At 51.3% G+C, this 24,922-nt stretch overlaps 16 non-coding genes across 16 annotated transcripts; all 16 read right to left on the minus strand.

Moving 5' to 3' along the window:
* Nucleotides 1-73, minus strand: trnat-ugu (transfer RNA threonine (anticodon UGU)). The gene has a single exon. It is a non-coding gene; the product is annotated as a tRNA-Thr (tRNA).
* A 5,166-nt stretch (nt 74-5,239) lies between these two features.
* trnat-ugu (transfer RNA threonine (anticodon UGU)) lies at nt 5,240-5,312 on the minus strand. Its single transcript has one exon. It is a non-coding gene; the product is annotated as a tRNA-Thr (tRNA).
* Nucleotides 5,313-6,572: 1,260 nt separating this feature from the next.
* Nucleotides 6,573-6,645, minus strand: trnat-ugu (transfer RNA threonine (anticodon UGU)). The gene has a single exon. It is a non-coding gene; the product is annotated as a tRNA-Thr (tRNA).
* A 1,247-nt stretch (nt 6,646-7,892) lies between these two features.
* trnat-ugu (transfer RNA threonine (anticodon UGU)) lies at nt 7,893-7,965 on the minus strand. Its single transcript has one exon. It is a non-coding gene; the product is annotated as a tRNA-Thr (tRNA).
* A 1,246-nt stretch (nt 7,966-9,211) lies between these two features.
* trnat-ugu (transfer RNA threonine (anticodon UGU)) lies at nt 9,212-9,284 on the minus strand. Its single transcript has one exon. It is a non-coding gene; the product is annotated as a tRNA-Thr (tRNA).
* Nucleotides 9,285-10,530: 1,246 nt separating this feature from the next.
* Nucleotides 10,531-10,603, minus strand: trnat-ugu (transfer RNA threonine (anticodon UGU)). Its single transcript has one exon. It is a non-coding gene; the product is annotated as a tRNA-Thr (tRNA).
* Nucleotides 10,604-11,849: 1,246 nt separating this feature from the next.
* On the minus strand, nt 11,850-11,922 carry trnat-ugu (transfer RNA threonine (anticodon UGU)). Its single transcript has one exon. It is a non-coding gene; the product is annotated as a tRNA-Thr (tRNA).
* Nucleotides 11,923-13,168: 1,246 nt separating this feature from the next.
* trnat-ugu (transfer RNA threonine (anticodon UGU)) lies at nt 13,169-13,241 on the minus strand. Its single transcript has one exon. It is a non-coding gene; the product is annotated as a tRNA-Thr (tRNA).
* A 1,246-nt stretch (nt 13,242-14,487) lies between these two features.
* trnat-ugu (transfer RNA threonine (anticodon UGU)) lies at nt 14,488-14,560 on the minus strand. The gene has a single exon. It is a non-coding gene; the product is annotated as a tRNA-Thr (tRNA).
* Nucleotides 14,561-15,806: 1,246 nt separating this feature from the next.
* On the minus strand, nt 15,807-15,879 carry trnat-ugu (transfer RNA threonine (anticodon UGU)). Its single transcript has one exon. It is a non-coding gene; the product is annotated as a tRNA-Thr (tRNA).
* A 1,246-nt stretch (nt 15,880-17,125) lies between these two features.
* Nucleotides 17,126-17,198, minus strand: trnat-ugu (transfer RNA threonine (anticodon UGU)). Its single transcript has one exon. It is a non-coding gene; the product is annotated as a tRNA-Thr (tRNA).
* Nucleotides 17,199-18,444: 1,246 nt separating this feature from the next.
* On the minus strand, nt 18,445-18,517 carry trnat-ugu (transfer RNA threonine (anticodon UGU)). Its single transcript has one exon. It is a non-coding gene; the product is annotated as a tRNA-Thr (tRNA).
* A 1,246-nt stretch (nt 18,518-19,763) lies between these two features.
* On the minus strand, nt 19,764-19,836 carry trnat-ugu (transfer RNA threonine (anticodon UGU)). Its single transcript has one exon. It is a non-coding gene; the product is annotated as a tRNA-Thr (tRNA).
* A 1,246-nt stretch (nt 19,837-21,082) lies between these two features.
* On the minus strand, nt 21,083-21,155 carry trnat-ugu (transfer RNA threonine (anticodon UGU)). The gene has a single exon. It is a non-coding gene; the product is annotated as a tRNA-Thr (tRNA).
* A 1,246-nt stretch (nt 21,156-22,401) lies between these two features.
* On the minus strand, nt 22,402-22,474 carry trnat-ugu (transfer RNA threonine (anticodon UGU)). The gene has a single exon. It is a non-coding gene; the product is annotated as a tRNA-Thr (tRNA).
* A 1,246-nt stretch (nt 22,475-23,720) lies between these two features.
* trnat-ugu (transfer RNA threonine (anticodon UGU)) lies at nt 23,721-23,793 on the minus strand. Its single transcript has one exon. It is a non-coding gene; the product is annotated as a tRNA-Thr (tRNA).
* Nucleotides 23,794-24,922: the final 1,129 nt, after the last annotated feature.

Consider the following 24,922-nt stretch of genomic DNA (forward strand, 5'->3'; position numbering starts at 1 on the left):
AGGCCCCAGTGAGATTTAAACTCACGACCCCTGGTTTACAAGACCAGTGCTCTAACCGCTGAGCTATGGAGCCGGGTGGTCCGGCGCACTGCGCTGGATTGGTTAACACTGGCTGACTCAAATACTTGGGACACAGGTTTCAATCGACTCTCGCCTCACCGTCTGTACAGTTTGAACATTCTGCCCGTGTGTGCGTGGGTTTGCTCCGGCTGCTCCGGTTACCGCTCTCAGTCCAAAGATGTGTAGCTTCTGCGGGATTGGCCATGCTTCATTGTCCCATTGTGTACGGTGATAGTGCGGGCCCGGTGGATTCGTCAGCATTAAATGTGGAATGATGCGGAATGGGTCTGGGTCGATTGCTCTCTGCAGGGTCGGTGTGGACGAGATTAGAATAAATTAGATTGGCTACAGTGTGGAAACAGGACCTTCAGCCCAACAAGTCCACATCGATCCTCTGAAGAGTAACCCACCCAGACCCGTTTCACTCTGAATAATGCACCTATGACTAGGGGCAATTTAGAACTTCCTGTAGAAGGGCTCATGCCCGAAACGTCGATTCTCCTGCTCCTTGGATGCTGCCTGACCTGCTGCGCTTTTCCAGCAATACATTTTCAGCTCAGCAATTTAGAATGGCCAATTCAGCCGGCCTGCACGTCTTTGGACTGTGAGAGCAAACCGGAGCAAACCCACGCAGACTCTGGGAGAATGTGCAAAGTCGACACAGACTCGATTCCCTAAAGCTGGAATCGAGCCTGGCTCCCTAGCGCTGTGAGGCAGCAGTGCGAACCACTGAGCGACTGGTTGGGCGGAATGGCCTGTTTCCAAACTGGAGGGATCCTATGCCTCTGAGATTTCTGACAATCACCGGGAGACCTAATTGGGAATTGTCATTCGCTCGCTTGGAGTGACTGAGGTCAGCGATCTCAAAGTTAAATCCGTGAACACACACAGCCCCGTTCTTTGCCTGCAGAAAAAAGAAGTTTGTGGATTTCAACTGAACGCTGTAAGTGACAAAAACAGAAGTTGCAGGAAAAGCTTAACAGGTCTGAGACGAGAAATGAGAGGCGACAAGTGTCTGTCACTTCAGGGTAATGACCCTGGTGTTTCAGACATCAATTCCCAAGCTCTTGACAAAAACAGCAGCTATCAGTCCAACAGGGTTATTCAGGAGCGCGACTCGTTCATTTGGTGATTGCGGGTGGACGCCGTAGCTTCCAAATAAGCCGGTTAGACGACAAGCTGGCGTTGAGCTTGAACATAGCATCCTACAGTCTCATGCCAAGCGTTGAAACTGAGTGGGCGCTGGAGACATGGCTGAGAGGCCCCAGTGAGATTTGAACTCACGACCCCTGGTGCTCTAACCGCTGAGCTATGGAGCCGGGTGGTCCGGCGCACTGCGCTGGATTGGTTAACACTGGCTGACTCAAATACATGGGACACAGGTTTCAATCGACTCTCGCCTCACCGTCTGTACAGTTTGAACATTCTGCCCGTGTGTGCGTGGGTTTGCTCCGGCTGCTCCGGTTACCGCTCTCAGTCCAAAGATGTGTAGCTTCTGCGGGATTGGCCATGCTTCATTGTCCCATTTTGTACGGTGATAGTGCGGGCCCGGTGGATTCGTCAGCATTAAATGTGGAATGATGCGGAATGGGTCTGGGTCGATTGCTCTCTGCAGGGTCGGTGTGGACGAGATTAGAATAAATTAGATTGGCTACAGTGTGGAAACAGGACCTTCAGCCCAACAAGTCCACATCGATCCTCTGAAGAGTAACCCACCCAGACCCGTTTCACTCTGAATAATGCACCTATGACTAGGGGCAATTTAGAACTTCCTGTAGAAGGGCTCATGCCCGAAACGTCGATTCTCCTGCTCCTTGGATGCTGCCTGACCTGCTGCGCTTTTCCAGCAATACATTTTCAGCTCAGCAATTTAGAATGGCCAATTCAGCCGGCCTGCACGTCTTTGGACTGTGAGAGCAAACCGGAGCAAACCCACGCAGACTCTGGGAGAATGTGCAAAGTCGACACAGACTCGATTCCCTAAAGCTGGAATCGAGCCTGGCTCCCTAGCGCTGTGAGGCAGCAGTGCGAACCACTGAGCGACTGGTTGGGCGGAATGGCCTGGTTCCAAACTGGAGGGATCCTATGCCTCTGAGATTTCTGACAATCACCGGGAGACCTAATTGGGAATTGTCATTCGCTCGCTTGGAGTGACTGAGGTCAGCGATCTCAAAGTTAAATCCGTGAACACACACAGCCCCGTTCTTTGCCTGCAGAAAAAAGAAGTTTGTGGATTTCAACTGAACGCTGTAAGTGACAAAAACAGAAGTTGCAGGAAAAGCTTAACAGGTCTGAGACGAGAAATGAGAGGCGACAAGTGTCTGTCACTTCAGGGTAATGACCCTGGTGTTTCAGACATCAATTCCCAAGCTCTTGACAAAAACAGCAGCTATCAGTCCAACAGGGTTATTCAGGAGCGCGACTCGTTCATTTGGTGATTGCGGGTGGACGCCGTAGCTTCCAAATAAGCCGGTTAGACGACAAGCTGGCGTTGAGCTTGAACATAGCATCCTACAGTCTCATGCCAAGCGTTGAAACTGAGTGGGCGCTGGAGACATGGCTGAGAGGCCCCAGTGAGATTTGAACTCACGACCCCTGGTGCTCCAACCGCTGAGCTATGGAGCCGGGTGGTCCGGCGCACTGCACTGGATTGGTTAACACTGGCTGACTCAAATACATGGGACACAGGTTTCAATCGACTCTCGCCTCACCGTCTGTACAGTTTGAACATTCTGCCCGTGTGTGCGTGGGTTTGCTCCGGCTGCTCCGGTTACCGCTCTCAGTCCAAAGATGTGTAGCTTCTGCGGGATTGGCCATGCTTCATTGTCCCATTGTGTACGGTGATAGTGCGGGCCCGGTGGATTCGTCAGCATTAAATGTGGAATGATGCGGAATGGGTCTGGGTCGATTGCTCTCTGCAGGGTCGGTGTGGACGAGATTAGAATAAATTAGATTGGCTACAGTGTGGAAACAGGACCTTCAGCCCAACAAGTCCACATCGATCCTCTGAAGAGTAACCCACCCAGACCCGTTTCACTCTGAATAATGCACCTATGACTAGGGGCAATTTAGAACTTCCTGTAGAAGGGCTCATGCCCGAAACGTCGATTCTCCTGCTCCTTGGATGCTGCCTGACCTGCTGCGCTTTTCCGGCAATACATTTTCAGCTCAGCAATTTAGAATGGCCAATTCAGCCGGCCTGCACGTCTTTGGACTGTGACAGCAAACCGGAGCAAACCCACGCAGACTCTGGGAGAATGTGCAAAGTCGACACAGACTCGATTCCCTAAAGCTGGAATCGAGCCTGGCTCCCTAGCGCTGTGAGGCAGCAGTGCGAACCACTGAGCGACTGGTTGGGCGGAATGGCCTGTTTCCAAACTGGAGGGATCCTATGCCTCTGAGATTTCTGACAATCACCGGGAGACCTAATTGGGAATTGTCATTCGCTCGCTTGGAGTGACTGAGGTCAGCGATCTCAAAGTTAAATCCGTGAACACACACAGCCCCGTTCTTTGCCTGCAGAAAAAAGAAGTTTGTGGATTTCAACTGAACGCTGTAAGTGACAAAAACAGAAGTTGCAGGAAAAGCTCAACAGGTCTGAGACGAGAAATGAGAGGCGACAAGTGTCTGTCACTTCAGGGTAATGACCCTGGTGTTTCAGACATCAATTCCCAAGCTCTTGACAAAAACAGCAGCTATCAGTCCAACAGGGTTATTCAGGAGCGCGACTCGTTCATTTGGTGATTGCGGGTGAACGCCGTAGCTTCCAAATAAGCCGGTTAGACGACAAGCTGGCGTTGAGCTTGAACATAGCATCCTACAGTCTCATGCCAAGCGTTGAAACTGAGTGGGCGCTTGGAGACATGGCTGAGAGGCCCCAGTGAGATTTGAACTCACGACCCCTGGTGCTCCAACCGCTGAGCTATGGAGCCGGGTGGTCCGGCGCACTGCACTGGATTGGTTAACACTGGCTGACTCAAATACATGGGACACAGGTTTCAATCGACTCTCGCCTCACCGTCTGTACAGTTTGAACATTCTGCCCGTGTGTGCGTGGGTTTGCTCCGGCTGCTCCGGTTACCGCTCTCAGTCCAAAGATGTGTAGCTTCTGCGGGATTGGCCATGCTTCATTGTCCCATTATGTACGGTGATAGTGCGGGCCCGGTGGATTCGTCAGCATTAAATGTGGAATGATGCGGAATGGGTCTGGGTCGATTGCTCTCTGCAGGGTCGGTGTGGACGAGATTAGAATAAATTAGATTGGCTACAGTGTGGAAACAGGACCTTCAGCCCAACAAGTCCACATCGATCCTCTGAAGAGTAACCCACCCAGACCCGTTTCACTCTGAATAATGCACCTATGACTAGGGGCAATTTAGAACTTCCTGTAGAAGGGCTCATGCCCGAAACGTCGATTCTCCTGCTCCTTGGATGCTGCCGGACCTGCTGCGCTTTTCCAGCAATACATTTTCAGCTCAGCAATTTAGAATGGCCAATTCAGCCGGCCTGCACGTCTTTGGACTGTGAGAGCAAACCGGAGCAAACCCACGCAGACTCTGGGAGAATGTGCAAAGTCGACACAGACTCGATTCCCTAAAGCTGGAATCGAGCCTGGCTCCCTAGCGCTGTGAGGCAGCAGTGCGAACCACTGAGCGACTGGTTGGGCGGAATGGCCTGTTTCCAAACTGGAGGGATCCTATGCCTCTGAGATTTCTGACAATCACCGGGAGACCTAATTGGGAATTGTCATTCGCTCGCTTGGAGTGACTGAGGTCAGCGATCTCAAAGTTAAATCCATGAACACACACAGCCCCGTTCTTTGCCTGCAGAAAAAAGAAGTTTGTGGATTTCAACTGAACGCTGTAAGTGACAAAAACAGAAGTTGCAGGAAAAGCTCAACAGGTCTGAGACGAGAAATGAGAGGCGACAAGTGTCTGTCACTTCAGGGTAATGACCCTGGTGTTTCAGACATCAATTCCCAAGCTCTTGACAAAAACAGCAGCTATCAGTCCAACAGGGTTGTTCAGGAGCGCGACTCGTTCATTTGGTGATTGCGGGTGAACGCCGTAGCTTCCAAATAAGCCGGTTAGACGACAAGCTGGCGTTGAGCTTGAACATAGCATCCTACAGTCTCATGCCAAGCGTTGAAACTGAGTGGGCGCTTGGAGACATGGCTGAGAGGCCCCAGTGAGATTTGAACTCACGACCCCTGGTTTACAAGACCAGTGCTCTAACCGCTGAGCTATGGAGCCGGGTGGTCGGGCGCTGGATTGGTTAACACTGCGCTGGATTGGTTAACACTGGCTGACTCAAATACTTGGGACACAGGTTTCAATCGACTCTCGCCTCACCGTCTGTACAGTTTGAACATTCTGCCCGTGTGTGCGTGGGTTTGCTCCGGCTGCTCCGGTTACCGCTCTCAGTCCAAAGATGTGTAGCTTCTGCGGGATTGGCCATGCTTCATTGTCCCATTGTGTACGGTGATCGTGCGGGCCCGGTGGATTCGTCAGCATTAAATTTGGAATGATGCGGAATGGGTCTGGGTCGATTGCTCTCTGCAGGGTCGGTGTGGACGAGATTAGAATAAATTAGATTGGCTACAGAGTGGAAACAGGAGCTTCAGCCCAACAAGTCCACATCGATCCTCTGAAGTGTAACCCACCCAGACCCGTTTCACTCTGAATAATGCACCTATGACTAGGGGCAATTTAGAACTTCCTGTAGAAGGGCTCATGCCCGAAACGTCGATTCTCCTGCTCCTTGGATGCTGCCTGACCTGCTGCGCTTTTCCAGCAATACATTTTCAGCTCAGCAATTTAGAATGGCCAATTCAGCCGGCCTGCACGTCTTTGGACTGTGAGAGCAAACCGGAGCAAACCCACGCAGACTCTGGGAGAATGTGCAAAGTCGACACAGACTCGATTCCCTAAAGCTGGAATCGAGCCTGGCTCCCTAGCGCTGTGAGGCAGCAGTGCGAACCACTGAGCGACTGGTTGGGCGGAATGGCCTGTTTCCAAACTGGAGGGATCCTATGCCTCTGAGATTTCTGACAATCACCGGGAGACCTAATTGGGAATTGTCATTCGCTCGCTTGGAGTGACTGAGGTCAGCGATCTCAAAGTTAAATCCGTGAACACACACAGCCCCGTTCTTTGCCTGCAGAAAAAAGAAGTTTGTGGATTTCAACTGAACGCTGTAAGTGACAAAAACAGAAGTTGCAGGAAAAGCTCAACAGGTCTGAGACGAGAAATGAGAGGCGACAAGTGTCTGTCACTTCAGGGTAATGACCCTGGTGTTTCAGACATCAATTCCCATTCTCTTGACAAAAACAGCAGCTATCAGTCCAACAGGGTTATTCAGGAGCGCGACTCGTTCATTTGGTGATTGCGGGTGAACGCCGTAGCTTCCAAATAAGCCGGTTAGACGACAAGCTGGCGTTGAGCTTGAACATAGCATCCTACAGTCTCATGCCAAGCGTTGAAACTGAGTGGGCGCTTGGAGACATGGCTGAGAGGCCCCAGTGAGATTTAAACTCACGACCCCTGGTTTACAAGACCAGTGCTCTAACCGCTGAGCTATGGAGCCGGGTGGTCCGGCGCACTGCGCTGGATTGGTTAACACTGGCTGACTCAAATACTTGGGACACAGGTTTCAATCGACTCTCGCCTCACCGTCTGTACAGTTTGAACATTCTGCCCGTGTGTGCGTGGGTTTGCTCCGGCTGCTCCGGTTACCGCTCTCAGTCCAAAGATGTGTAGCTTCAGCGGGATTGGCCATGCTTCATTGTCCCATTGTGTACGGTGATAGTGCGGGCCCGGTGGATTCGTCAGCATTAAATGTGGAATGATGCGGAATGGGTCTGGGTCGATTGCTCTCTGCAGGGTCGGTGTGGACGAGATTAGAATAAATTAGATTGGCTACAGTGTGGAAACAGGACCTTCAGCCCAACAAGTCCACATCGATCCTCTGAAGAGTAACCCACCCAGACCCGTTTCACTCTGAATAATGCACCTATGACTAGGGGCAATTTAGAACTTCCTGTAGAAGGGCTCATGCCCGAAACGTCGATTCTCCTGCTCCTTGGATGCTGCCTGACCTGCTGCGCTTTTCCAGCAATACATTTTCAGCTCAGCAATTTAGAATGGCCAATTCAGCCGGCCTGCACGTCTTTGGACTGTGAGAGCAAACCGGAGCAAACCCACGCAGACTCTGGGAGAATGTGCAAAGTCGACACAGACTCGATTCCCTAAAGCTGGAATCGAGCCTGGCTCCCTAGCGCTGTGAGGCAGCAGTGCGAACCACTGAGCGACTGGTTGGGCGGAATGGCCTGTTTCCAAACTGGAGGGATCCTATGCCTCTGAGATTTCTGACAATCACCGGGAGACCTAATTGGGAATTGTCATTCGCTCGCTTGGAGTGACTGAGGTCAGCGATCTCAAAGTTAAATCCGTGAACACACACAGCCCCGTTCTTTGCCTGCAGAAAAAAGAAGTTTGTGGATTTCAACTGAACGCTGTAAGTGACAAAAACAGAAGTTGCAGGAAAAGCTCAACAGGTCTGAGACGAGAAATGAGAGGCGACAAGTGTCTGTCACTTCAGGGTAATGACCCTGGTGTTTCAGACATCAATTCCCATTCTCTTGACAAAAACAGCAGCTATCAGTCCAACAGGGTTATTCAGGAGCGCGACTCGTTCATTTGGTGATTGCGGGTGAACGCCGTAGCTTCCAAATAAGCCGGTTAGACGACAAGCTGGCGTTGAGCTTGAACATAGCATCCTACAGTCTCATGCCAAGCGTTGAAACTGAGTGGGCGCTTGGAGACATGGCTGAGAGGCCCCAGTGAGATTTAAACTCACGACCCCTGGTTTACAAGACCAGTGCTCTAACCGCTGAGCTATGGAGCCGGGTGGTCCGGCGCACTGCGCTGGATTGGTTAACACTGGCTGACTCAAATACTTGGGACACAGGTTTCAATCGACTCTCGCCTCACCGTCTGTACAGTTTGAACATTCTGCCCGTGTGTGCGTGGGTTTGCTCCGGCTGCTCCGGTTACCGCTCTCAGTCCAAAGATGTGTAGCTTCAGCGGGATTGGCCATGCTTCATTGTCCCATTGTGTACGGTGATAGTGCGGGCCCGGTGGATTCGTCAGCATTAAATGTGGAATGATGCGGAATGGGTCTGGGTCGATTGCTCTCTGCAGGGTCGGTGTGGACGAGATTAGAATAAATTAGATTGGCTACAGTGTGGAAACAGGACCTTCAGCCCAACAAGTCCACATCGATCCTCTGAAGAGTAACCCACCCAGACCCGTTTCACTCTGAATAATGCACCTATGACTAGGGGCAATTTAGAACTTCCTGTAGAAGGGCTCATGCCCGAAACGTCGATTCTCCTGCTCCTTGGATGCTGCCTGACCTGCTGCGCTTTTCCAGCAATACATTTTCAGCTCAGCAATTTAGAATGGCCAATTCAGCCGGCCTGCACGTCTTTGGACTGTGAGAGCAAACCGGAGCAAACCCACGCAGACTCTGGGAGAATGTGCAAAGTCGACACAGACTCGATTCCCTAAAGCTGGAATCGAGCCTGGCTCCCTAGCGCTGTGAGGCAGCAGTGCGAACCACTGAGCGACTGGTTGGGCGGAATGGCCTGTTTCCAAACTGGAGGGATCCTATGCCTCTGAGATTTCTGACAATCACCGGGAGACCTAATTGGGAATTGTCATTCGCTCGCTTGGAGTGACTGAGGTCAGCGATCTCAAAGTTAAATCCGTGAACACACACAGCCCCGTTCTTTGCCTGCAGAAGAAAGAAGTTTGTGGATTTCAACTGAACGCTGTAAGTGACAAAAACAGAAGTTGCAGGAAAAGCTCAACAGGTCTGAGACGAGAAATGAGAGGCGACAAGTGTCTGTCACTTCAGGGTAATGACCCTGGTGTTTCAGACATCAATTCCCAAGCTCTTGACAAAAACAGCAGCTATCAGTCCAACAGGGTTATTCAGGAGCGCGACTCGTTCATTTGGTGATTGCGGGTGAACGCCGTAGCTTCCAAATAAGCCGGTTAGACGACAAGCTGGCGTTGAGCTTGAACATAGCATCCTACAGTCTCATGCCAAGCGTTGAAACTGAGTGGGCGCTGGAGACATGGCTGAGAGGCCCCAGTGAGATTTAAACTCACGACCCCTGGTTTACAAGACCAGTGCTCTAACCGCTGAGCTATGGAGCCGGGTGGTCCGGCGCACTGCGCTGGATTGGTTAACACTGGCTGACTCAAATACTTGGGACACAGGTTTCAATCGACTCTCGCCTCACCGTCTGTACAGTTTGAACATTCTGCCCGTGTGTGCGTGGGTTTGCTCCGGCTGCTCCGGTTACCGCTCTCAGTCCAAAGATGTGTAGCTTCTGCGGGATTGGCCATGCTTCATTGTCCCATTGTGTACGGTGATAGTGCGGGCCCGGTGGATTCGTCAGCATTAAATGTGGAATGATGCGGAATGGGTCTGGGTCGATTGCTCTCTGCAGGGTCGGTGTGGACGAGATTAGAATAAATTAGATTGGCTACAGTGTGGAAACAGGACCTTCAGCCCAACAAGTCCACATCGATCCTCTGAAGAGTAACCCACCCAGACCCGTTTCACTCTGAATAATGCACCTATGACTAGGGGCAATTTAGAACTTCCTGTAGAAGGGCTCATGCCCGAAACGTCGATTCTCCTGCTCCTTGGATGCTGCCTGACCTGCTGCGCTTTTCCAGCAATACATTTTCAGCTCAGCAATTTAGAATGGCCAATTCAGCCGGCCTGCACGTCTTTGGACTGTGAGAGCAAACCGGAGCAAACCCACGCAGACTCTGGGAGAATGTGCAAAGTCGACACAGACTCGATTCCCTAAAGCTGGAATCGAGCCTGGCTCCCTAGCGCTGTGAGGCAGCAGTGCGAACCACTGAGCGACTGGTTGGGCGGAATGGCCTGTTTCCAAACTGGAGGGATCCTATGCCTCTGAGATTTCTGACAATCACCGGGAGACCTAATTGGGAATTGTCATTCGCTCGCTTGGAGTGACTGAGGTCAGCGATCTCAAAGTTAAATTCGTGAACACACACAGCCCCGTTCTTTGCCTGCAGAAGAAAGAAGTTTGTGGATTTCAACTGAACGCTGTAAGTGACAAAAACAGAAGTTGCAGGAAAAGCTCAACAGGTCTGAGACGAGAAATGAGAGTCGACAGGTGTCTGTCACTTCAGGGTAATGACCCTGGTGTTTCAGACATCAATTCCCAAGCTCTTGACAAAAACAGCAGCTATCAGTCCAACAAGGTTATTCAGGAGCGCGACTCGTTTATTTGGTGATTGCGGGTGAACGCCGTAGCTTCCAAATAAGCCGGTTAGACGACAAGCTGGCGTTGAGCTTGAACATAGCATCCTACAGTCTCATGCCAAGCGTTGAAACTGAGTGGGCGCTGGAGACATGGCTGAGAGGCCCCAGTGAGATTTGAACTCACGACCCCTGGTTTACAAGACCAGTGCTCTAACCACTGAGCTATGGAGCCGGGTGATCCGGCGCACTGCACTGGATTGGTTAACACTGGCTGACTCAAGTACTTGGGACACAGGTTTCAATCGACTCTCGCCTCACCGTCTGTACAGTTTGAACATTCTGCCCGTGTGTGCGTGGGTTTGCTCCGGCTGCTCCGGTTACCGCTCTCAGTCCAAAGATGTGTAGCTTCTGCGGGATTGGCCATGCTTCATTGTCCCATTGTGTACGGTGATAGTGCGGGCCCGGTGGATTCGTCAGCATTAAATGTGGAATGATGCGGAATGGGTCTGGGTCGATTGCTCTCTGCAGGGTCGGTGTGGACGAGATTAGAATAAATTAGATTGGCTACAGTGTGGAAACAGGACCTTCAGCCCAACAAGTCCACATCGATCCTCTGAAGAGTAACCCACCCAGACCCGTTTCACTCTGAATAATGCACCTATGACTAGGGGCAATTTAGAACTTCCTGTAGAAGGGCTCATGCCCGAAACGTCGATTCTCCTGCTCCTTGGATGCTGCCTGACCTGCTGCGCTTTTCCAGCAATACATTTTCAGCTCAGCAATTTAGAATGGCCAATTCAGCCGGCCTGCACGTCTTTGGACTGTGAGAGCAAACCGGAGCAAACCCACGCAAACTCTGGGAGAATGTGCAAAGTCGACACAGACTCGATTCCCTAAAGCTGGAATCGAGCCTGGCTCCCTAGCGTTGTGAGGCAGCAGTGCGAACCACTCAGCGACTGGTTGGGCGGAATGGCCTGTTTCCAAACTGGAGGGATCCTATGCCTCTGAGATTTCTGACAATCACCGGGAGACCTAATTGGGAATTGTCATTCGCTCGCTTGGAGTGACTGAGGTCAGCGATCTCAAAGTTAAATTCGTGAACACACACAGCCCCGTTCTTTGCCTGCAGAAGAAAGAAGTTTGTGGATTTCAACTGAACGCTGTAAGTGACAAAAACAGAAGTTGCAGGAAAAGCTCAACAGGTCTGAGACGAGAAATGAGAGTCGACAGGTGTCTGTCACTTCAGGGTAATGACCCTGGTGTTTCAGACATCAATTCCCAAGCTCTTGACAAAAACAGCAGCTATCAGTCCAACAAGGTTATTCAGGAGCGCGACTCGTTTATTTGGTGATTGCGGGTGAACGCCGTAGCTTCCAAATAAGCCGGTTAGACGACAAGCTGGCGTTGAGCTTGAACATAGCATCCTACAGTCTCATGCCAAGCGTTGAAACTGAGTGGGCGCTGGAGACATGGCTGAGAGGCCCCAGTGAGATTTGAACTCACGACCCCTGGTTTACAAGACCAGTGCTCTAACCGCTGAGCTATGGAGCCGGGTGGTCCGGCGCACTGCACTGGATTGGTTAACACTGGCTGACTCAAATACATGGGACGCAGGTTTCAATCGACTCTCGCCTCACCGTCTGTACAGTTTGAACATTCTGCCCGTGTGTGCGTGGGTTTGCTCCGGCTGCTCCGGTTACCGCTCTCAGTCCAAAGATGTGTAGCTTCTGCGGGATTGGCCATGCTTCATTGTCCCATTGTGTACGGTGATAGTGCGGGCCCGGTGGATTCGTCAGCATTAAATGTGGAATGATGCGGAATGGGTCTGGGTCGATTGCTCTCTGCAGGGTCGGTGTGGACGAGATTAGAATAAATTAGATTGGCTACAGTGTGGAAACAGGACCTTCAGCCCAACAAGTCCACATCGATCCTCTGAAGAGTAACCCACCCAGACCCGTTTCACTCTGAATAATGCACCTATGACTAGGGGCAATTTAGAACTTCCTGTAGAAGGGCTCATGCCCGAAACGTCGATTCTCCTGCTCCTTGGATGCTGCCTGACCTGCTGCGCTTTTCCAGCAATACATTTTCAGCTCAGCAATTTAGAATGGCCAATTCAGCCGGCCTGCACGTCTTTGGACTGTGAGAGCAAACCGGAGCAAACCCACGCAGACTCTGGGAGAATGTGCAAAGTCGACACAGACTCGATTCCCTAAAGCTGGAATCGAGCCTGGCTCCCTAGCGCTGTGAGGCAGCAGTGCGAACCACTCAGCGACTGGTTGGGCGGAATGGCCTGTTTCCAAACTGGAGGGATCCTATGCCTCTGAGATTTCTGACAATCACCGGGAGACCTAATTGGGAATTGTCATTCGCTCGCTTGGAGTGACTGAGGTCAGCGATCTCAAAGTTAAATTCGTGAACACACACAGCCCCGTTCTTTGCCTGCAGAAGAAAGAAGTTTGTGGATTTCAACTGAACGCTGTAAGTGACAAAAACAGAAGTTGCAGGAAAAGCTCAACAGGTCTGAGACGAGAAATGAGAGTCGACAGGTGTCTGTCACTTCAGGGTAATGTCCCTGGTGTTTCAGACATCAATTCCCAAGCTCTTGACAAAAACAGCAGCTATCAGTCCAACAGGGTTATTCAGGAGCGCGACTCGTTCATTTGGTGATTGCGGGTGAACGCCGTAGCTTCCAAATAAGCCGGTTAGACGACAAGCTGGCGTTGAGCTTGAACATAGCATCCTATAGTCTCATGCCAAGCGTTGAAACTGAGTGGGCGCTGGAGACATGGCTGAGAGGCCCCAGTGAGATTTGAACTCACGACCCCTGGTTTACAAGACCAGTGCTCTAACCGCTGAGCTATGGAGCCGGGTGATCCGGCGAAATGCGCTGGATTGGTTAACACTGGCTGACTCAAATACATGGGACGCAGGTTTCAATCGACTCTCGCCTCACCGTCTGTACAGTTTGAACATTCTGCCCGTGTGTGCGTGGGTTTGCTCCGGCTGCTCCGGTTACCGCTCTCAGTCCAAAGATGTGTAGCTTCTGCGGGATTGGCCATGCTTCATTGTCCCATTGTGTACGGTGATAGTGCGGGCCCGGTGGATTCGTCAGCATTAAATGTGGAATGATGCGGAATGGGTCTGGGTCGATTGCTCTCTGCAGGGTCGGTGTGGACGAGATTAGAATAAATTAGATTGGCTACAGTGTGGAAACAGGACCTTCAGCCCAACAAGTCCACATCGATCCTCTGAAGAGTAACCCACCCAGACCCGTTTCACTCTGAATAATGCACCTATGACTAGGGGCAATTTAGAACTTCCTGTAGAAGGGCTCATGCCCGAAACGTCGATTCTCCTGCTCCTTGGATGCTGCCTGACCTGCTGCGCTTTTCCAGCAATACATTTTCAGCTCAGCAATTTAGAATGGCCAATTCAGCCGGCCTGCACGTCTTTGGACTGTGAGAGCAAACCGGAGCAAACCCACGCAGACTCTGGGAGAATGTGCAAAGTCGACACAGACTCGATTCCCTAAAGCTGGAATCGAGCCTGGCTCCCTAGCGCTGTGAGGCAGCAGTGCGAACCACTCAGCGACTGGTTGGGCGGAATGGCCTGTTTCCAAACTGGAGGGATCCTATGCCTCTGAGATTTCTGACAATCACCGGGAGACCTAATTGGGAATTGTCATTCGCTCGCTTGGAGTGACTGAGGTCAACGATCTCAAAGTTAAATTCGTGAACACACACAGCCCCGTTCTTTGCCTGCAGAAGAAAGAAGTTTGTGGATTTCAACTGAACGCTGTAAGTGACAAAAACAGAAGTTGCAGGAAAAGCTCAACAGGTCTGAGACGAGAAATGAGAGTCGACAGGTGTCTGTCACTTCAGGGTAATGACCCTGGTGTTTCAGACATCAATTCCCAAGCTCTTGACAAAAACAGCAGCTATCAGTCCAACAAGGTTATTCAGGAGCGCGACTCGTTCATTTGGTGATTGCGGGTGAACGCCGTAGCTTCCAAATAAGCCGGTTAGACGACAAGCTGGCGTTGAGCTTGAACATAGCATCCTACAGTCTCATGCCAAGCGTTGAAACTGAGTGGGCGCTGGAGACATGGCTGAGAGGCCCCAGTGAGATTTGAACTCACGACCCCTGGTTTACAAGACCAGTGCTCTAACCGCTGAGCTATGGAGCCGGGTGGTCCGGCGCACTGCGCTGGATTGGTTAACACTGGCTGACTCAAGTACTTGGGACACAGGTTTCAATCGACTCTCGCGTCACCGTCTGTACAGTTTGAACATTCTGCCCGTGTGTGCGTGGGTTTGCTCCGGCTGCTCCGGTTACCGCTCTCAGTCCAAAGATGTGTAGCTTCTGCGGGATTGGCCATGCTTCATTGTCCCATTGTGTACGGTGATAGTGCGGGCCCGGTGGATTCGTCAGCATTAAATGTGGAATGATGCGGAATGGGTCTGGGTCGATTGCTCTCTGCAGGGTCGGTGTGGACGAGATTAGAATAAATTAGATTGGCTACAGTGTGGAAACAGGACCTTCAGCCCAACAAGTCCACATCGATCCTCTGAAGAGTAACCCACCCAGACCCGTTTCACTCTGAATAATGCACCTATGACTAGGGGCAATTTAGAACTTCCTGTAGAAGGGCTCATGCCCGAAACGTCGATTCTCCTGCTCCTTGGATGCTGCCTGACCTGCTGCGCTTTTCCAGCAATACATTTTCAGCTCAGCAATTTAGAATGGCCAATTCAGCCGGCCTGCACGTCTTTGGACTGTGAGAGCAAACCGGAGCAAACCCACGCAGACTCTGGGAGAATGTGCAAAGTCGACACAGACTCGATTCCCTAAAGCTGGAATCGAGCCTGGCTCCCTAGCGCTGTGAGGCAGCAGTGCGAACCACTCAGCGACTGGTTGGGCGGAATGGCCTGTTTCCAAACTGGAGGGATCCTATGCCTCTGAGATTTCTGACAATCACCGGGAGACCTAATTGGGAATTGTCATTCGCTCGCTTGGAGTGACTGAGGTCAGCGATCTCAAAGTTAAATCCGTGAACACACACAGCCCCGTTCTTTGCCTGCAGAAGAAAGAAGTTTGTGGATTTCAACTGAACGCTGTAAGTGACAAAAACAGAAGTTGCAGGAAAAGCTCAACAGGTCTGAGACGAGAAATGAGAGGCGACAAGTGTCTGTCACTTCAGGGTAATGACCCTGGTGTTTCAGACATCAATTCCCAAGCTCTTGACAAAAACAGCAGCTATCAGTCCAACAGGGTTATTCAGGAGCGCGACTCGTTCATTTGGTGATTGCGGGTGAACGCCGTAGCTTCCAAATAAGCCGGTTAGACGACAAGCTGGCGTTGAGCTTGAACATAGCATCCTACAGTCTCATGCCAAGCGTTGAAACTGAGTGGGCGCTGGAGACATGGCTGAGAGGCCCCAGTGAGATTTAAACTCACGACCCCTGGTTTACAAGACCAGTGCTCTAACCGCTGAGCTATGGAGCCGGGTGGTCCGGCGCACTGCGCTGGATTGGTTAACACTGGCTGACTCAAATACTTGGGACACAGGTTTCAATCGACTCTCGCCTCACCGTCTGTACAGTTTGAACATTCTGCCCGTGTGTGCGTGGGTTTGCTCCGGCTGCTCCGGTTACCGCTCTCAGTCCAAAGATGTGTAGCTTCTGCGGGATTGGCCATGCTTCATTGTCCCATTGTGTACGGTGATAGTGCGGGCCCGGTGGATTCGTCAGCATTAAATGTGGAATGATGCGGAATGGGTCTGGGTCGATTGCTCTCTGCAGGGTCGGTGTGGACGAGATTAGAATAAATTAGATTGGCTACAGTGTGGAAACAGGACCTTCAGCCCAACAAGTCCACATCGATCCTCTGAAGAGTAACCCACCCAGACCCGTTTCACTCTGAATAATGCACCTATGACTAGGGGCAATTTAGAACTTCCTGTAGAAGGGCTCATGCCCGAAACGTCGATTCTCCTGCTCCTTGGATGCTGCCTGACCTGCTGCGCTTTTCCAGCAATACATTTTCAGCTCAGCAATTTAGAATGGCCAATTCAGCCGGCCTGCACGTCTTTGGACTGTGAGAGCAAACCGGAGCAAACCCACGCAAACTCTGGGAGAATGTGCAAAGTCGACACAGACTCGATTCCCTAAAGCTGGAATCGAGCCTGGCTCCCTAGCGCTGTGAGGCAGCAGTGCGAACCACTGAGCGACTGGTTGGGCGGAATGGCCTGTTTCCAAACTGGAGGGATCCTATGCCTCTGAGATTTCTGACAATCACCGGGAGACCTAATTGGGAATTGTCATTCGCTCGCTTGGAGTGACTGAGGTCAGCGATCTCAAAGTTAAATTCGTGAACACACACAGCCCCGTTCTTTGCCTGCAGAAGAAAGAAGTTTGTGGATTTCAACTGAACGCTGTAAGTGACAAAAACAGAAGTTGCAGGAAAAGCTCAACAGGTCTGAGACGAGAAATGAGAGTCGACAGGTGTCTGTCACTTCAGGGTAATGACCCTGGTGTTTCAGACATCAATTCCCAAGCTCTTGACAAAAACAGCAGCTATCAGTCCAACAAGGTTATTCAGGAGCGCGACTCGTTTATTTGGTGATTGCGGGTGAACGCCGTAGCTTCCAAATAAGCCGGTTAGACGACAAGCTGGCGTTGAGCTTGAACATAGCATCCTACAGTCTCATGCCAAGCGTTGAAACTGAGTGGGCGCTGGAGACATGGCTGAGAGGCCCCAGTGAGATTTGAACTCACGACCCCTGGTTTACAAGACCAGTGCTCTAACCACTGAGCTATGGAGCCGGGTGGTCCGGCGCACTGCACTGGATTGGTTAACACTGGCTGACTCAAGTACTTGGGACACAGGTTTCAATCGACTCTCGCCTCACCGTCTGTACAGTTTGAACATTCTGCCCGTGTGTGCGTGGGTTTGCTCCGGCTGCTCCGGTTACCGCTCTCAGTCCAAAGATGTGTAGCTTCTGCGGGATTGGCCATGCTTCATTGTCCCATTGTGTACGGTGATAGTGCGGGCCCGGTGGATTCGTCAGCATTAAATGTGGAATGATGCGGAATGGGTCTGGGTCGATTGCTCTCTGCAGGGTCGGTGTGGACGAGATTAGAATAAATTAGATTGGCTACAGTGTGGAAACAGGACCTTCAGCCCAACAAGTCCACATCGATCCTCTGAAGAGTAACCCACCCAGACCCGTTTCACTCTGAATAATGCACCTATGACTAGGGGCAATTTAGAACTTCCTGTAGAAGGGCTCATGCCCGAAACGTCGATTCTCCTGCTCCTTGGATGCTGCCTGACCTGCTGCGCTTTTCCAGCAATACATTTTCAGCTCAGCAATTTAGAATGGCCAATTCAGCCGGCCTGCACGTCTTTGGACTGTGAGAGCAAACCGGAGCAAACCCACGCAAACTCTGGGAGAATGTGCAAAGTCGACACAGACTCGATTCCCTAAAGCTGGAATCGAGCCTGGCTCCCTAGCGTTGTGAGGCAGCAGTGCGAACCACTCAGCGACTGGTTGGGCGGAATGGCCTGTTTCCAAACTGGAGGGATCCTATGCCTCTGAGATTTCTGACAATCACCGGGAGACCTAATTGGGAATTGTCATTCGCTCGCTTGGAGTGACTGAGGTCAGCGATCTCAAAGTTAAATTCGTGAACACACACAGCCCCGTTCTTTGCCTGCAGAAGAAAGAAGTTTGTGGATTTCAACTGAACGCTGTAAGTGACAAAAACAGAAGTTGCAGGAAAAGCTCAACAGGTCTGAGACGAGAAATGAGAGTCGACAGGTGTCTGTCACTTCAGGGTAATGACCCTGGTGTTTCAGACATCAATTCCCAAGCTCTTGACAAAAACAGCAGCTATCAGTCCAACAAGGTTATTCAGGAGCGCGACTCGTTTATTTGGTGATTGCGGGTGAACGCCGTAGCTTCCAAATAAGCCGGTTAGACGACAAGCTGGCGTTGAGCTTGAACATAGCATCCTACAGTCTCATGCCAAGCGTTGAAACTGAGTGGGCGCTGGAGACATGGCTGAGAGGCCCCAGTGAGATTTGAACTCACGACCCCTGGTTTACAAGACCAGTGCTCTAACCGCTGAGCTATGGAGCCGGGTGGTCCGGCGCACTGCACTGGATTGGTTAACACTGGCTGACTCAAATACATGGGACGCAGGTTTCAATCGACTCTCGCCTCACCGTCTGTACAGTTTGAACATTCTGCCCGTGTGTGCGTGGGTTTGCTCCGGCTGCTCCGGTTACCGCTCTCAGTCCAAAGATGTGTAGCTTCTGCGGGATTGGCCATGCTTCATTGTCCCATTGTGTACGGTGATAGTGCGGGCCCGGTGGATTCGTCAGCATTAAATGTGGAATGATGCGGAATGGGTCTGGGTCGATTGCTCTCTGCAGGGTCGGTGTGGACGAGATTAGAATAAATTAGATTGGCTACAGTGTGGAAACAGGACCTTCAGCCCAACAAGTCCACATCGATCCTCTGAAGAGTAACCCACCCAGACCCGTTTCACTCTGAATAATGCACCTATGACTAGGGGCAATTTAGAACTTCCTGTAGAAGGGCTCATGCCCGAAACGTCGATTCTCCTGCTCCTTGGATGCTGCCTGACCTGCTGCGCTTTTCCAGCAATACATTTTCAGCTCAGCAATTTAGAATGGCCAATTCAGCCGGCCTGCACGTCTTTGGACTGTGAGAGCAAACCGGAGCAAACCCACGCAGACTCTGGGAGAATGTGCAAAGTCGACACAGACTCGATTCCCTAAAGCTGGAATCGAGCCTGGCTCCCTAGCGCTGTGAGGCAGCAGTGCGAACCACTCAGCGACTGGTTGGGCGGAATGGCCTGTTTCCAAACTGGAGGGATCCTATGCCTCTGAGATTTCTGACAATCACCGGGAGACCTAATTGGGAATTGTCATTCGCTCGCTTGGAGTGACTGAGGTCAGCGATCTCAAAGTTAAATTCGTGAACACACACAGCCCCGTTCTTTGCCTGCAGAAGAAAGAAGTTTGTGGATTTCAACTGAACGCTGTAAGTGACAAAAACAGAAGTTGCAGGAAAAGCTCAACAGGTCTGAGACGAGAAATGAGAGTCGACAGGTGTCTGTCACTTCAGGGTAATGTCCCTGGTGTTTCAGACATCAATTCCCAAGCTCTTGACAAAAACAGCAGCTATCAGTCCAACAGGGTTATTCAGGAGCGCGACTCGTTCATTTGGTGATTGCGGGTGAACGCCGTAGCTTCCAAATAAGCCGGTTAGACGACAAGCTGGCGTTGAGCTTGAACATAGCATCCTATAGTCTCATGCCAAGCGTTGAAACTGAGTGGGCGCTGGAGACATGGCTGAGAGGCCCCAGTGAGATTTGAACTCACGACCCCTGGTTTACAAGACCAGTGCTCTAACCGCTGAGCTATGGAGCCGGGTGATCCGGCGAAATGCGCTGGATTGGTTAACACTGGCTGACTCAAATACATGGGACGCAGGTTTCAATCGACTCTCGCCTCACCGTCTGTACAGTTTGAACATTCTGCCCGTGTGTGCGTGGGTTTGCTCCGGCTGCTCCGGTTACCGCTCTCAGTCCAAAGATGTGTAGCTTCTGCGGGATTGGCCATGCTTCATTGTCCCATTGTGTACGGTGATAGTGCGGGCCCGGTGGATTCGTCAGCATTAAATGTGGAATGATGCGGAATGGGTCTGGGTCGATTGCTCTCTGCAGGGTCGGTGTGGACGAGATTAGAATAAATTAGATTGGCTACAGTGTGGAAACAGGACCTTCAGCCCAACAAGTCCACATCGATCCTCTGAAGAGTAACCCACCCAGACCCGTTTCACTCTGAATAATGCACCTATGACTAGGGGCAATTTAGAACTTCCTGTAGAAGGGCTCATGCCCGAAACGTCGATTCTCCTGCTCCTTGGATGCTGCCTGACCTGCTGCGCTTTTCCAGCAATACATTTTCAGCTCAGCAATTTAGAATGGCCAATTCAGCCGGCCTGCACGTCTTTGGACTGTGAGAGCAAACCGGAGCAAACCCACGCAGACTCTGGGAGAATGTGCAAAGTCGACACAGACTCGATTCCCTAAAGCTGGAATCGAGCCTGGCTCCCTAGCGCTGTGAGGCAGCAGTGCGAACCACTCAGCGACTGGTTGGGCGGAATGGCCTGTTTCCAAACTGGAGGGATCCTATGCCTCTGAGATTTCTGACAATCACCGGGAGACCTAATTGGGAATTGTCATTCGCTCGCTTGGAGTGACTGAGGTCAACGATCTCAAAGTTAAATTCGTGAACACACACAGCCCCGTTCTTTGCCTGCAGAAGAAAGAAGTTTGTGGATTTCAACTGAACGCTGTAAGTGACAAAAACAGAAGTTGCAGGAAAAGCTCAACAGGTCTGAGACGAGAAATGAGAGTCGACAGGTGTCTGTCACTTCAGGGTAATGACCCTGGTGTTTCAGACATCAATTCCCAAGCTCTTGACAAAAACAGCAGCTATCAGTCCAACAAGGTTATTCAGGAGCGCGACTCGTTCATTTGGTGATTGCGGGTGAACGCCGTAGCTTCCAAATAAGCCGGTTAGACGACAAGCTGGCGTTGAGCTTGAACATAGCATCCTACAGTCTCATGCCAAGCGTTGAAACTGAGTGGGCGCTGGAGACATGGCTGAGAGGCCCCAGTGAGATTTGAACTCACGACCCCTGGTTTACAAGACCAGTGCTCTAACCGCTGAGCTATGGAGCCGGGTGGTCCGGCGCACTGCGCTGGATTGGTTAACACTGGCTGACTCAAGTACTTGGGACACAGGTTTCAATCGACTCTCGCGTCACCGTCTGTACAGTTTGAACATTCTGCCCGTGTGTGCGTGGGTTTGCTCCGGCTGCTCCGGTTACCGCTCTCAGTCCAAAGATGTGTAGCTTCTGCGGGATTGGCCATGCTTCATTGTCCCATTGTGTACGGTGATAGTGCGGGCCCGGTGGATTCGTCAGCATTAAATGTGGAATGATGCGGAATGGGTCTGGGTCGATTGCTCTCTGCAGGGTCGGTGTGGACGAGATTAGAATAAATTAGATTGGCTACAGTGTGGAAACAGGACCTTCAGCCCAACAAGTCCACATCGATCCTCTGAAGAGTAACCCACCCAGACCCGTTTCACTCTGAATAATGCACCTATGACTAGGGGCAATTTAGAACTTCCTGTAGAAGGGCTCATGCCCGAAACGTCGATTCTCCTGCTCCTTGGATGCTGCCTGACCTGCTGCGCTTTTCCAGCAATACATTTTCAGCTCAGCAATTTAGAATGGCCAATTCAGCCGGCCTGCACGTCTTTGGACTGTGAGAGCAAACCGGAGCAAACCCACGCAGACTCTGGGAGAATGTGCAAAGTCGACACAGACTCGATTCCCTAAAGCTGGAATCGAGCCTGGCTCCCTAGCGCTGTGAGGCAGCAGTGCGAACCACTCAGCGACTGGTTGGGCGGAATGGCCTGTTTCCAAACTGGAGGGATCCTATGCCTCTGAGATTTCTGACAATCACCGGGAGACCTAATTGGGAATTGTCATTCGCTCGCTTGGAGTGACTGAGGTCAGCGATCTCAAAGTTAAATCCGTGAACACACACAGCCCCGTTCTTTGCCTGCAGAAGAAAGAAGTTTGTGGATTTCAACTGAACGCTGTAAGTGACAAAAACAGAAGTTGCAGGAAAAGCTCAACAGGTCTGAGACGAGAAATGAGAGTCGACAGGTGTCTGTCACTTCAGGGTAATGACCCTGGTGTTTCAGACATCAATTCCCAAGCTCTTGACAAAAACAGCAGCTATCAGTCCAACAGGGTTATTCAGGAGCGCGACTCGTTCATTTGGTGATTGCGGGTGAACGCCGTAGCTTCCAAATAAGCCGGTTAGACGACAAGCTGGCGTTGAGCTTGAACATAGCATCCTATAGTCTCATGCCAAGCGTTGAAACTGAGTGGGCGCTGGAGACATGGCTGAGAGGCCCCAGTGAGATTTGAACTCACGACCCCTGGTTTACAAGACCAGTGCTCTAACCGCTGAGCTATGGAGCCGGGTGATCCGGCGAAATGCGCTGGATTGGTTAACACTGGCTGACTCAAATACATGGGACGCAGGTTTCAATCGACTCTCGCCTCACCGTCTGTACAGTTTGAACATTCTGCCCGTGTGTGCGTGGGTTTGCTCCGGCTGCTCCGGTTACCGCTCTCAGTCCAAAGATGTGTAGCTTCTGCGGGATTGGCCATGCTTCATTGTCCCATTGTGTACGGTGATAGTGCGGGCCCGGTGGATTCGTCAGCATTAAATGTGGAATGATGCGGAATGGGTCTGGGTCGATTGCTCTCTGCAGGGTCGGTGTGGACGAGATTAGAATAAATTAGATTGGCTACAGTGTGGAAACAGGCCCTTCAGCCCAACAAGTCCACATCGATCCTCTGAAGAGTAACCCACCCAGACCCGTTTCACTCTGAATAATGCACCTATGACTAGGGGCAATTTAGAACTTCCTGTAGAAGGGCTCATGCCCGAAACGTCGATTCTCCTGCTCCTTGGATGCTGCCTGACCTGCTGCGCTTTTCCAGCAATACATTTTCAGCTCAGCAATTTAGAATGGCCAATTCAGCCGGCCTGCACGTCTTTGGACTGTGAGAGCAAACCGGAGCAAACCCACGCAGACTCTGGGAGAATGTGCAAAGTCGACACAGACTCGATTCCCTAAAGCTGGAATCGAGCCTGGCTCCCTAGCGCTGTGAGGCAGCAGTGCGAACCACTCAGCGACTGGTTGGGCGGAATGGCCTGTTTCCAAACTGGAGGGATCCTATGCCTCTGAGATTTCTGACAATCACCGGGAGACCTAATTGGGAATTGTCATTCGCTCGCTTGGAGTGACTGAGGTCAGCGATCTCAAAGTTAAATCCGTGAACACACACAGCCCCGTTCTTTGCCTGCAGAAGAAAGAAGTTTGTGGATTTCAACTGAACGCTGTAAGTGACAAAAACAGAAGTTGCAGGAAAAGCTCAACAGGTCTGAGACGAGAAATGAGAGTCGACAGGTGTCTGTCACTTCAGGGTAATGACCCTGGTGTTTCAGACATCAATTCCCAAGCTCTTGACAAAAACAGCAGCTATCAGTCCAACAGGGTTATTCAGGAGCGCGACTCGTTCATTTGGTGATTGCGGGTGAACGCCGTAGCTTCCAAATAAGCCGGTTAGACGACAAGCTGGCGTTGAGCTTGAACATAGCATCCTACAGTCTCATGCCAAGCGTTGAAACTGAGTGGGCGCTGGAGACATGGCTGAGAGGCCCCAGTGAGATTTGAACTCACGACCCCTGGTTTACAAGACCAGTGCTCTAACCGCTGAGCTATGGAGCCGGGTGATCCGGCGAAATGCGCTGGATTGGTTAACACTGGCTGACTCAAATACATGGGACGCAGGTTTCAATCGACTCTCGCCTCACCGTCTGTACAGTTTGAACATTCTGCCCGTGTGTGCGTGGGTTTGCTCCGGCTGCTCCGGTTACCGCTCTCAGTCCAAAGATGTGTAGCTTCTGCGGGATTGGCCATGCTTCATTGTCCCATTGTGTACGGTGATAGTGCGGGCCCGGTGGATTCGTCAGCATTAAATGTGGAATGATGCGGAATGGGTCTGGGTCGATTGCTCTCTGCAGGGTCGGTGTGGACGAGATTAGAATAAATTAGATTGGCTACAGTGTGGAAACAGGACCTTCAGCCCAACAAGTCCACATCGATCCTCTGAAGAGTAACCCACCCAGACCCGTTTCACTCTGAATAATGCACCTATGACTAGGGGCAATTTAGAACTTCCTGTAGAAGGGCTCATGCCCGAAACGTCGATTCTCCTGCTCCTTGGATGCTGCCTGACCTGCTGCGCTTTTCCAGCAATACATTTTCAGCTCAGCAATTTAGAATGGCCAATTCAGCCGGCCTGCACGTCTTTGGACTGTGAGAGCAAACCGGAGCAAACCCACGCAGACTCTGGGAGAATGTGCAAAGTCGACACAGACTCGATTCCCTAAAGCTGGAATCGAGCCTGGCTCCCTAGCGCTGTGAGGCAGCAGTGCGAACCACTCAGCGACTGGTTGGGCGGAATGGCCTGTTTCCAAACTGGAGGGATCCTATGCCTCTGAGATTTCTGACAATCACCGGGAGACCTAATTGGGAATTGTCATTCGCTCGCTTGGAGTGACTGAGGTCAGCGATCTCAAAGTTAAATCCGTGAACACACACAGCCCCGTTCTTTGCCTGCAGAAGAAAGAAGTTTGTGGATTTCAACTGAACGCTGTAAGTGACAAAAACAGAAGTTGCAGGAAAAGCTCAACAGGTCTGAGACGAGAAATGAGAGTCGACAGGTGTCTGTCACTTCAGGGTAATGACCCTGGTGTTTCAGACATCAATTCCCAAGCTCTTGACAAAAACAGCAGCTATCAGTCCAACAGGGTTATTCAGGAGCGCGACTCGTTCATTTGGTGATTGCGGGTGA

The sequence above is a fragment of the Chiloscyllium plagiosum genome, unplaced genomic scaffold, assembly GCF_037043375.1.
Source record: "Chiloscyllium plagiosum isolate Xiang-an unplaced genomic scaffold, Cpla_swu_hap1 HiC_scaffold_38, whole genome shotgun sequence".
Classification (NCBI taxonomy): domain Eukaryota; kingdom Metazoa; phylum Chordata; class Chondrichthyes; order Orectolobiformes; family Hemiscylliidae; genus Chiloscyllium; species Chiloscyllium plagiosum.